Raw genomic sequence first — 12211 nt, forward strand, 5'->3', positions numbered from 1 at the left:
TCTGGGCAGTAAATGAGCCTAACATTCATCAGAATTGACTCAAAGACCTCAATCTCATTAGAATTGGCTCAAGGAGGGAATAACATACACACTCAATTGTAATCTCTCTAACCCTGAAGGAAAATAGGAGGGGAAGGGGATAAAGAGAGAAGGGCAAAAGAAGGAAGGGAAGATTGGGGGAGGGGACAGACAGAAGCAAATCCCTTTTGAAGAGGGATAGGATGAAAGAAGATGGATAATAGAATAAATATTATGGGGAAGGGAATAGGATGGAAGGGAAACAGTTAACAATAGTAATCATGAAAAAGAGAAAAGGGGGAAAAATTGTACAAAAATTATTTATAGCAACTCTTTGTGGTGGCTAAGAATTGAGAATCAAGGGAATGTCCATCAATTGAGGAATGAAAGAAGAAGCTGTGGTATATGATTGTGGTGGAATGGTCTTGTACTACAGGAAATGACAAACAGGATGATCCCAGAAAAAGCTGGAAAGACTCATGAACTGATGTATACTGAAGTGAGCAGAGCTGGGAGGACATTGTGCATAGTGACAGCAGTATTGTTCAATGAGCAATTGTGAATGACTTAACTATTCTCAGCAATGCAATGATCCAAGACAATCCCAAGGGACTAATGATGAAGCCTACTTCCCACCCCCGTAGAAAGAACTGATAAAAAGAACACTTGTGGACTGTACATATATAACCTGGTTGTGGTCTTGTGGAGGGGGCAGGAAAGGGAGGGAGGGAGGGATGGAGAAAAATTTGGAATTCTAAATCCTATGAAAATGAATGTTGAAAACTACCCTTACATGTAACTGGAAAAAATTAAATAAATTTTTGTTGCTAAAAACAAAAACAAAGCCCAAACCACTACAGAGCATAAGAATAAATGGAGCTGGGGCAGGTAGGTGGTACAGTGGATAAAGCACCGGCCCTGGATTCAGGAGGACCTAAGTTCAAATCCAGCCTCAGACACTTGACATGTACTAGCTGTGTGACCCTGGGCAAATCACTTAACCATCATTGCCCCACAAAAACAAACAAAAAAAGAATAAATGGAGCTTTCCTTAAGATAATAAACAGTATCTACCTAAAACCATCAGCAAATATTATATGTAACGGGGATAAGTTAGAGGTATTCCCAATAAGATCAGGAGTGAAACAGGGATGTCCATTATCACCTCTATTATTTAATATTGTACTAGAAATGTTAGCTATAGCAATAAGAGAAGAAAAAGGAATTAAAGGAATTAGAATAGGGAAGGAAGAAACAAAACTCTTTGCAGACAATATGATGGTATACTTAAAGAATCCTAAAGAATCAACTAAAAAACTACTTGAAACAATTAACAACTTTAGCAAAGTTGTAGTATATAAAATAAACCCATATAAATCATAAAGCATTTCTATACCAACAAAGTGCAGCAGCAAGAGATAGTAAGAGAAATTCCATTGAAAATAACTGTATAGGGGGCAGCTAGGTGGCTCAGTGGATAAAGCACTAGCCTTGGATTCAGGAGGACCTGAGTTCAAATCCAGCCTCAGACACTTGACACTTAACTAGCTGTGTGACCCTGGGCAAGTCACTTAACCCCCATTGCCCTGAAAAAAACAAAAAAAAAAAACAAAAATAAAACCTGTATAATATAAAGTATTTGGGAGTCTAGCTGCCAAGGCAAACCCAGGAACAATATGAACACAATTACAAAATATTTTCCACGCAAAAAAAAATGAGATCTAAACAAATGGAAAGATATCAATTGTTCATGAGTAGGCTGTGCTAATATAATAAAAATTCTACCTTAATTAACTTATTCAGTGCCATGCCAAACTACCAAAAATATTTCATAGACCTAGAAAAAATAATAACAAAAGAACAAAAGGTCAAGAATAAAAGAAAATTAATGGAAAAATACAAAGGAAGGTAAGCTAGCTGTACAAGATCTAAAACTATATTATAAAGCAGCAACCATCAAAATTATTTGGTACTGGCTAAGAAATAAAGTGGTGGATCATTGGAATAGGTTAGACACAGGAGACACAGTAGTAAATGACTACAGTAATCTACTGTTTGATAAACCCAAAGACTCTAGCCTCCAGAATAATAACTCACCATTTGACAAAAACTGCTGGGAAAACTGAAAGAAAAATGTGGAAGAAACTAGGTATAGACCAAGATCTTACACCATACACCAAAGTAAAGTCAAAATGGGTACATGATCCAGACATAGAGGGTGATACCATAGGCAAATTAGAAAAGGAAAGGGGCAGCTAGGTGGTGCAGTGGATAGAGCACTGGCCCTGGATTCAGGAGGACCTGAGTTCAAATCCAGCCTCAGACCCTTGACACTTACTAGCTGTGTGACCCTGGGCAAGTCACTTAACCCCAATTGCCTCACCAAAAAAAGAAAGAAAGAAAGAAAGAAAGAAATTAGAAAAGGAAGGAATAGTTTACTTGTCAGATCTATAGAGAGGGGAAGAATTTATGACCAAAAACAAGATAGAGAACATTATGAAATGCAACATGGGTCATTTTGACTACATTAAATTAAAATGTTTTTGCACAAGCAAAACCAATGCAAACAATTAGAAAGAAAGCAGAAAGATGGGGAACAATTTTTACTGCCAATCTTTCTGATAAAGGTCTCATATCTAAAATATAGAGAGAACTGAATCAAATATATAAGATTACAAGTCATTACCCAACTGAGAAATAGTCAAAGGATATGAACAGGCAGTTTTCAGATAGCCATATGAAAAAATGTTCTCAATCACTACTGATTAGAAAAATGCAAATTAAAACTACTCTGAGGTACCACCTCACACCTATCCAATTGGCTAATATGACAAAAAAAAGAAAATGATAAATGGGGAGGAGATATGGGAAAATTTGAACACTAATGCACTGTTGGTGGAGTTGTGAACTGAACCAACCATTCTGGAAAGCAGTTTGGAACCATGCCCAAAAGGCTATAAAACTGTGCATACCCTTTGACCCAGAAATACCACTACTAGGTCTATATCCCAAAGAGATCATAAAAAAGGGAAAAGGACCCACATGTACAAAAATATTTATAGCTGCTCTTTTTGTGGTGGCAAAGAATTGGAAATTGCAGGGTTGCCCATCAGTTGGGGAATGGCTGAACAAGTTGTGGTATATAAATGTAATGAAATACTATTGTGCTGTAAGAAACGACAAGCAGGCAGATTTCAGAGAAACTGGGAAGGACTTGCATGAACTGATGCTGAGTGAGATGAACAGAAACAGGAGAACATTGTACAGTATCATCAACATCATGTGTTGATCAACTGTGATAGACTTGATTATTCTCAGCAATACAAGATAGTCCCAAAGGACTCATGATGGAAAATGCTCTCCAAATCCAGAAAAAAAAGAACTGTGGAATATGGATGCAGATCGAACCATACTATTTCTTGGTTTTGGTGCTATTGTTTTCCTTTTTTGAGGTTTTTCCTTTTTGCTCAGATTCTTCTTTCACAGCAAGACTAATGCAGAAATATGTTTAATGTGGCTGTACATATATAATAACTTCTATCAGATTACTTGCTGTCTTGAAGAGGGGGAGGGAGGGAGAAAATTTTGAAACTAGAAATCTTATAAAAAGAAATGTTGAAAACTATCTCTACATGTAACTGGAAAAAAATAAAATACTTTTATAATTTAAAAAGAGGAATTGTACTGATCAACCAGTTTCATGGAAATTAGAATATTACTTATCTCCTAAAAGAAAAGTGATATGAGAGAATTGAGGAGACAAATACCCAAATGGTCATGGGAATTGAGTGAACCATACTGACTCCATCTTGGGACTCAATTCTGGAGCTTTCTCAGTTCCCTTTCTACTTAATTATGAGTCTAGTCCAATTTCTGTCTTGTGAGGAAGCGTTTTTCAATTGTGGGAATTATGAGAGAACCTTGTTACATTATTTGAACCTAGTCCTGTCTGGCTGGGAAGCTGCACTACCTCTATCTGCTGCTGAGAAACCTTTAAATTATGCTGACCAGAAACCCAATCAGACTCAAAGACAAATGTAAGGAGTTTTCACACAATTATACATTTCAAGCAACCCATATGTCTTAGTTGAAAACTGGCCCTGTTCTCATCAATCAGTTATTGTTTCTACATTCCTTTGACTGTTTACACACACTTGGGAATAGTAGGACATCTCTTTTTCTGATTTCAGGAAATTGCACCTATTTGCTCTCCCCCTCTAAACTTAGAATGTCGCTAATCTTTCCTACAATTAGAAAATCAGATTACCTCATCTTATATCTTGGTCAATTTTCTTTTAATTTATTGGTCTCATTTGAGAGTTTTTTAATATATAAAAGTCTATCTCCCCTCACATTGGGGGTCCAATACCAAAGCTGAAGAAGGTCCATATTCACTGGGCAATTGTCGTGCATTGCTTAATAAATTGATATGCTTGGAAGTTCAATCCTTTGTTTCTTCACTCATTTTATATTTCACTGGTCACTAGATGATACAAAGAATGAGACCTGAATTTTTGGACATACCTAATGTCAGAACGTATTTTGTTTGACTCTGCATATTTGTTCAGGGATTTAATTTTTTCCCTCCAGTAGGGAGATGTTGGAGGTAGAGAGGGAAGATGCATGTTAACTGAACAACAAATTAATTAAAAAAAAAAAAGACATATACCTTGAGGGAGCTGTTCAAACAGAGCCTAAGTTAAGATTAAATCAATTCAGCAGTCTCTCAAACTATCTCATGTTTGTGTTTTAAGTATCAACTTCCTTTATGTTGTTGTTCAGTTGTGTACAACTCTTCACCCATTTGGAGTTTTCTTGGCAGTCACTGGAGTGATTTGCCATTTCCTTCTCCAGCTCATTTTACAGATGAAGAAACTGAGGCAAACAGGGTTAAGTCGTTTTCCCAGGGTCACACAGCTAGTAAATGTCCAGATTTTAACTAAGGTCCTTTTGATTCCAGGACCTGCATTCTATCCACTGTGCAACCTAGATGCCCCAGCCTGATTTCAAATCCAGTCTCAGGCAATTACTAGCTGGACAACTCAATTAAATTGTCTGCCTCAGTTTCCTCCACTATAAAATGGGGATAATCAGAACACCTACCTCCCAGGGTTGTTTGGAATTTTGAAGATCAAATGATATTACATTTGTAAAGTGCTTAGCACAGTGCTTGGTACTAAGGAGAAGTTTAATAAATACTTGTTCACTTGTTCACTTTTTAAAGTTAAAGAAATTGAATTCTGGGGCAGCTAGGCGGTGCAGTGGATAAAGTACCGGCCCTGGAGTCAGGAGTACCTGAGTTCAAATTGGACCTCAGACACTTAACACTTACTAGCTGTGTGACCCTGGGCAAGTCACTTAACCCCAATTGTCTCACCAAAATAATTAAAAAAAAAAAGAAAGAAATTGAATTCCACAATAAGTGATTTGTCCATTGTTATACAGGTAGTAAGCACCAGAGGCAGAATTTGAACCTAAGCCTTTCCATTTTGGGCAGCTAGGTGGCACAGTGGATAGTACCAGGCCTGGCAGGATCAGGAAAACTCCTTCCTCTTTCTGAGTTCGAATCCAGCCTCAGGCACTTACTAGCTGTGTGACCCCCAATAAGTCACTTAACCATGCTTGCCTCAGTTTTCTTATCTGTACAATGAGGAAGGAGATGGTAAACCACTCCAGTGTCTTTGCCAAGGACACTCCAAAGGAGGTCATGAAGAGTAGGACAAAACTGAACAACTTTCCATTCTAGAATTAATGCTTTACTCACTGGGTAATGGTGCCTCTAGAATGCATCTATTCAATTCCCCTGCCTATAGGTAGGCCTAGACTCAAACACTGTAAACAAAGCATTATATATTCTTTTTCTCCCTAATACTCCAAGATCTGCAGATGTTGGGTTTTTTCCTCTCCCTTAATGACATCATACAAGATACTGCATAAGGAATAAAGAGAAGCCATATAATCTTTAGTCAGTCCATATATCTGAGAGATCAAATGTAATCTACAAACACCATGGCTTCAACTCCTAGAAGCTAATCAGCTTGTAATGGCTATCAAATATATGGTCTACTATCAATTATTCAGGGAAAGAACTGGTTACTCAGGCCTCACATCTTCCTTTCCTTACTATTTCTACTTATCAGCAGGTCAAATCACGAAGTATTTTTTCAGTGCCAAGCACTGTGCTACGCCCCAGGAGATGAAACTATTAGGAATCAACAGCAAGGCGGTGATACAGTGTATAGAGAGCCCCTGGAACTGGAGTCAGGAAAGCCTGAGTTCAAATGTGACCTCAGACTACTAGCCAGTCACTTAACTTTTATCTGCCTCAGTTTTCTCATCTGCAAAATGAGGTCACGGTTGTTTTTTTTCTCTTTTGTTTTTTAATTTAGAATTTTATTTTACCAGATTACATGTAAAACACAACTTTTGACATCAATTTTTCAAACCCTTTTTGTTCCAAATTCTCTTCCTCCCTCCCTCTCCCCCACCCCTCCCCCAAGAACTCAGGCAATTCAATATAAGCTATACATGAGGTCAGGGTTGTTGTGAGGATAAAAAGAGTTAATATTTGTAAAGCACTTTATAAATCTTAAACAACAAAGGTCACCATGTTATGGACACTGCCAGGGGCTGTGCTGGAAACCTGATACAACCCTTTACTTTTGTGGGATCACAAACCAAACAAGTCCTGTTAACTCCCCTCATGTATTCATCTTGGCCTTTGAAGGTCTCAAATCATGACTGAAGCAGCCAGGCGTGGGGTGACAGCCAATACACTGAAGGAACTCATTCCCAAGACCCTGGATGCTCTAGCAATTACTACTGGGCCAGTTACTTTAGTGTTGAAAGATGGCACAGTTGTAGATACTGAAGAATTCTTTCAGACCCTAGGAAAAAGGCCAGAAGTGGACACTGGGTCCTAAATATGTTACTCAGAAGCAAAAAAGGTCTGGAATAGCAAGTCACTTTTTTTTTTTTTGGGGGGCGGGGCAAAGGGGGTTAAGTGACTCACAGAGCTAGTAAGTGTCAAGTGTCTCAGGCCGGATTTGAACTCAGGTACTCCTGAATCCAAGGCCGGTGCTTTATCCACTGTGCTACCTAGCTGCCCCAAGAGTCACTTTTGACTTGTGTAAGTTGAATCCCAAAGGCTTCCTTGGAAGCTTAAACATGAAAGCCATCATGGATGAAATATCTTCTGTGTCCTATGGCATCCAGTGTGCATTTGCCAGAGCTGTGCTAAGCTACTTGCAGTTTGCTGCACAAGTCACCAGACAATTTCTCATCTACACTGGGAATTACATGTTGTGTGTGCTTAATGACACTGATGATTCTCCACCTCCTCTGAAACCAAGAACCAAGGAGTGGCTCCTCTAGGGCGACAGTGCCTTGCATTAAAGGGATCATAGATGACTCCTCTCATTTCCTTCTCAATGACTGGTTTCAGGGATGCTACCATATATTCTTAGACACATCATATGCAGATAGTTGGCCACTGCTACTCAATACTAATGACACAGGTAAAAGTTAGCCATGGCCAGCTTCGTTTCCTAGGAAATTCCTTTATGCTAATGAAAGGGGTAATGTGCAGAAATGAGCCTGGTAGAAAGGGTATGCACCATAGGTCTCCAAGGGCCAAAAATGGGATGTGATAAATTGGACTCAATAAATATACTACTGAATAATAATAATAAAAAGAAATTACACTCTTGTAGCTCACTAGACATGGGGAACATGAGCAAAGTCAATGAGGCAGGGAAGGTGTAGGATGTATAATAGGTTACCAGGATTTTGAGTTTAGTTGGAGCTTAGAGTACATGGTGAGGACGAGGGTACCCTTGAGGACAGGGGCTGTTTTTCTTTTGGTTTGTATTTATGCCTGACACATAATAAGTGCTTTTTTTTTTTAGTGAGGCAATTGGAGTTAAGTGACTTGCCCAGGGTCACACAGCTAGTAAGTGTTAAGTGTCTGAGGCCAGATTTGAACTCAGGTACTCCTGATTCCAGGGCCGGTGCTCTATCCACTGCACCATCTAGCTGCCCCAGTAAGCGCTTAATAAATGCTTATGACCTAAAGCCACACAAGTAGTCAGCATCAGAGGTTAGGTTTGATCTAGGATCCTCTGACTCGAAAGCAGTCTCCTATCTGAGAAGTGATTGTGTATGTTTTTAACTTTTATTTATTAACCAGTATTAATTAAGCCCTACTATGTGTGCACTGCTATGAAGAATACCAAAAAAGATATGTTAGATACAGCCCCTGTCCTGGAGTTAAATACTAATGGGGGAAGACAACACAGGAAAGGAAGCTGGAAAGGAAATATGAGGGTGGGAAAAGTACCTGAATGGGAGAATGGTAGAGAGAGAGGTCAAGCGTAGTCTAGAGAGGAATAAAGACATGAGCATGACTGGCCTGGGCAATTTCCACAAAATGGCAGCATCAGGAGGAACTGACCAAAGGAAGGAGTCACTGGAGCAGAGAGATCAGCCATGATGTTCTGAGACATCATAAAGAAAGAAGTTAAAGCCCAGACAGGAATGAAACAGTAACCTTAGGTAAGTCCCCTGATCCCTCTAGGCCTCAATTTTCTCATCTGTAAAATGAAAAGCTTGGACTAGATACCCTCAGAGGTCCCTTCCAATTATAGGTCTATGACCCTATGAGAGAAGAAAAAGACATATAGAAAAAGACAGAAAATAAAGAATAGCAGGAAGTACAAGTTGTAATAATAGCTCATATTGGGGCAGCTAGGTGGCACAGTGGATAGAGCACCAGCCCTGGAGTCAGGAGTACCTGAGTTCAAATTTGGCCTCAGACACTTAACACTTACCAATTGCCTTACCAAAAAATAAAAATAAAAATAAAAGCTCATATTTCTACAGTGTTTTTTTGGTTTTGCAGACCAATGAGGGTTAAGTGACTTGCCCAGGGTCACACAGCTAGTAAGTGTCAAGTGTCCGAGGCTGGATTTGAACTCGGGTCTTCCTGAATCCAGGGCTGGTGCTTTATCCACTGCACCACCTAGCTGTATCCTATATAGTGGGTTTTTTGGTTTTTTTGGTGAGACAATTGGGGTTAAGTGACTTGCCCAGGGTCACACAGCTAGTAAGTGTCAAGTGTCTGAGGCCGGATTTGAACTCAGGTATTCCTGAATCCAGGGCCGGTGCTTTATCCACTGCACCACCTAGCTGCCCCCTCCCTGTATAGTGTTTTAAAGACTCATAAAGCATTTTCCTCACAACAACCCTATGATTATGATAACAAAAGCTATCATATAAATAGCAATTTAAGGTCTAAAAAGTGCTTTACATATGTGGCCTTATTTAATACAACAATCCTGTGAGGTAGGTGCTATTACTATCCCCTTTTTACAGATAAGGAAAATGAGGCTGAAGGACATTAAACAGTCACATAGCTAGTGTCTGAGATGAACTCAGATCTTCCTGAGTAAGGGAGGAGATGGAGGAAGTAAGTTCCTCTATTATCCCCATTTCACAACTACAGCTCTTAGAGTTCCATGGTTCCACAACAGACTGTTAAGGTATCTATGATAGCCAAGGCCCTGAGCGCATGGAGCCAGTCACCTAGTATAAGAGAGAAAGAGCCTTCAAGAATTTTTTTTTAATTATTATTTTAAAGGAATTAAGGCCATTTGAAAGGACAAAAGAGCTGCATTAAAAATCCATTATAGGAGGCAGCTAGGTAGCACAGTGGATAAAGCACCGGCCCTGGATTCAGGAGTAACTGAGTTCAAATCCGGCCTCAAACATTTGACACTTACTAGCTGTGTGACCCTGGGGAAGTCACTTAATCCCAATTACCTCACACACACACAAAAAATTCCATTATAAGCGATTCTACTCTCCATCCAGAATTCCCCTGAGCCCCATTCCGACTCTTGGTTGGTTGGTTGTTCTTTGTTGTCGAAGAGGACCAAAATGGCATTGCTATGTTGCAGTCAAGGTACAGTGAGGCCAATTGTAGCCAATTTGACCAAAACAAGCATAGAAGGAAGGCTCTACCATAGGTTGGGCACAAAAAAGTCCTTATGAACATTTGTTGTGGAGATGTCTCTAAATTGGTGCATCTCTCATATCTTTTGAGCTACTTCAATTCTATTTCGTTCAAAGAGCTCAGCATCATCTTTGATGAGGGCACACCTTGCTGGGTAGTCCTGTGCAGCATCTCCCATGTCACACAATTGATTTCAAAGTTCTTCCGAGAGATCTTGAGAGTGTCCTTGTATCATTTTTCTTTTTTTTTTTTTTTAAGTGAGGCAATTGGGGTTAAGTGACTTGCCCAGGGTCACACAGCTAGTAAGTGTTAAGTGTCTGAGGCCGGATCTGAACTCAGGTACTCCTGACTCCAGGGCTGGTGCTCTATCCACTGTGCCACCTAGCTGCCCCTCTTGTATCATTTCTAACCACCATGTGAGCACCTGTCTTGAGTGAGCTCATCATAAAAGTCTTTTAGACAAAAGTACACTTGGCATTCAAAGAACATGGCCAGCCTATCAGAGCTGTGCTCTCTGCAGTAGAGTTTGAATGCTTGGCATTTTAGCTTGAGAAAGGACCTCAGTGTCTAGTACCTTCTTGCCAGATGATCTTCAGAATCTAAGACAATTCAAATGGAAGTGATTCAGTTTCCTGGCATGGCACTGGTAGACTGTCCAGGTTTCACAGGCACACAACAATGAGGTCAGCACAAGGGCTCTGTAGTCCTTCATTTTGGTAAGCAATCTAATACTTTTTCTCTCCCACTCTTTCCATTGGAGCCTCCCAAACATTGAGCTAGCTCTGGCAATGCATGTGTCAACTTCGTCATCCATGTGTACATCCCTAGAAAGTATACTGCCGGGGGCAGCTAGGTGGCGCAGTGGATAGAGCACTGGCCCTGGAATAAGGCGTACCTGAGTTCAAATCTGGCCTCAGACACTTAACACTTACTAGCTGTGTGACCCTGGGCAAGTCACTTAACCCCAATTGCCTCACAAAAAAAAAAAAAGAAAGAAAGTATACTGCCAAGGTAAGTGAACTTATCCACAACATTAAAAATGTCTCCATGTGCTAGAACCAATGGTTCCACGTATGGATAGTGTGGGCTGGCTGGTGGAGAACCTGTTTTCCTGGTATTAATTGTTAGACCAAAATTAGCACAAGCAGCAGAGAATCAATCTGACCCTTACCTTTTAAGTGAAAAAGATTCCTGTCTTAGGAAGACAGCAAAATGCAGTGGGAAGATCATAGGGACTAGATGGGGAAAGGACCTCAGAGCAAATAAGAGTGAAAAGGTCTTAAACAATTTTCTCTTCCTAGCTACTGAATAAACAGGAGCAGTGCTGGATGGGAAGAGTATTCATATTAGTTGAAGAAATTTGTCTTCTGTAACATATCATTCCAAGGTGAAGCAGATTATCATCCTAGTGAGCAGCAGAGAGGAAATATTCCATCTAACCTCCTACCCCCCTACCCCAGCCAGGAGTCTCTCGGATGAGGAAGCAGAAGGAAGGAGAGTACTTGGACTTCAGGCTTGGTTTCTTCCACCTGCTTTTGAACCTTGGGAGTTTTTTATTAGTGTCTTAATGCCATCCTTCACTCTATCAATAGCGGCAGGCAATAGTGCCTGAATTAGGAGCTGAGGACACACTGGATATAGATTCACAGGTTGACAAAGAGCCCAGCAAAAAAGCTACACTATGCCTGAGGAAACTTTTTGAGCAGCCCATAAAGTGGAGAAAAGGGCATCTAGCATGCAGGAGATCCAAGTTTTCCCCTTTGCATTAGATTATAAGTTTCTTGAGGACAGGGACTATCTTTCTTTTTCTTACTTGTATCCCCAGCACTAAGGACAGTGCTTGGCACAAAGTAGGCACTTAATAAATGTTTACTGAATTGAATTTGTCATGTGTTCTCTAAAGGTTGAACCCACTTTCCCTCTGGACTCTGTATTTACTGGTAGGAGATTGTCACAGACTTTGGAGGGATGTTTTGTCCCCACAATGCCACGTTGGTACTACCTCTTCCTAAAAGCTTAAACTTAAGGTCAGGCTGACTAAAGTGATTCTCAGTCCATAACAAGGCAAGAAGCACACTACATGGGTGCTCATATGCTATGGTACTAGAAAAACAAACCCCAGACTCTCAGAGCTACACTTAGCTACCTGAAGGAACACAGCAGCCATGATCTGGGAACCTC

At 40.1% G+C, this 12211-nt stretch overlaps 1 pseudogene; it reads left to right on the forward strand.

The window, feature by feature from the left end:
- Positions 1-6631: 6631 nt before the first annotated feature.
- LOC122744695 lies at positions 6632-7392 on the forward strand (annotated as a pseudogene).
- The last annotated feature ends 4819 nt before the right edge of the window (positions 7393-12211 follow it).

Source organism: Dromiciops gliroides, chromosome 2 (assembly GCF_019393635.1).
Source record: "Dromiciops gliroides isolate mDroGli1 chromosome 2, mDroGli1.pri, whole genome shotgun sequence".
NCBI lineage: Eukaryota > Metazoa > Chordata > Mammalia > Microbiotheria > Microbiotheriidae > Dromiciops > Dromiciops gliroides.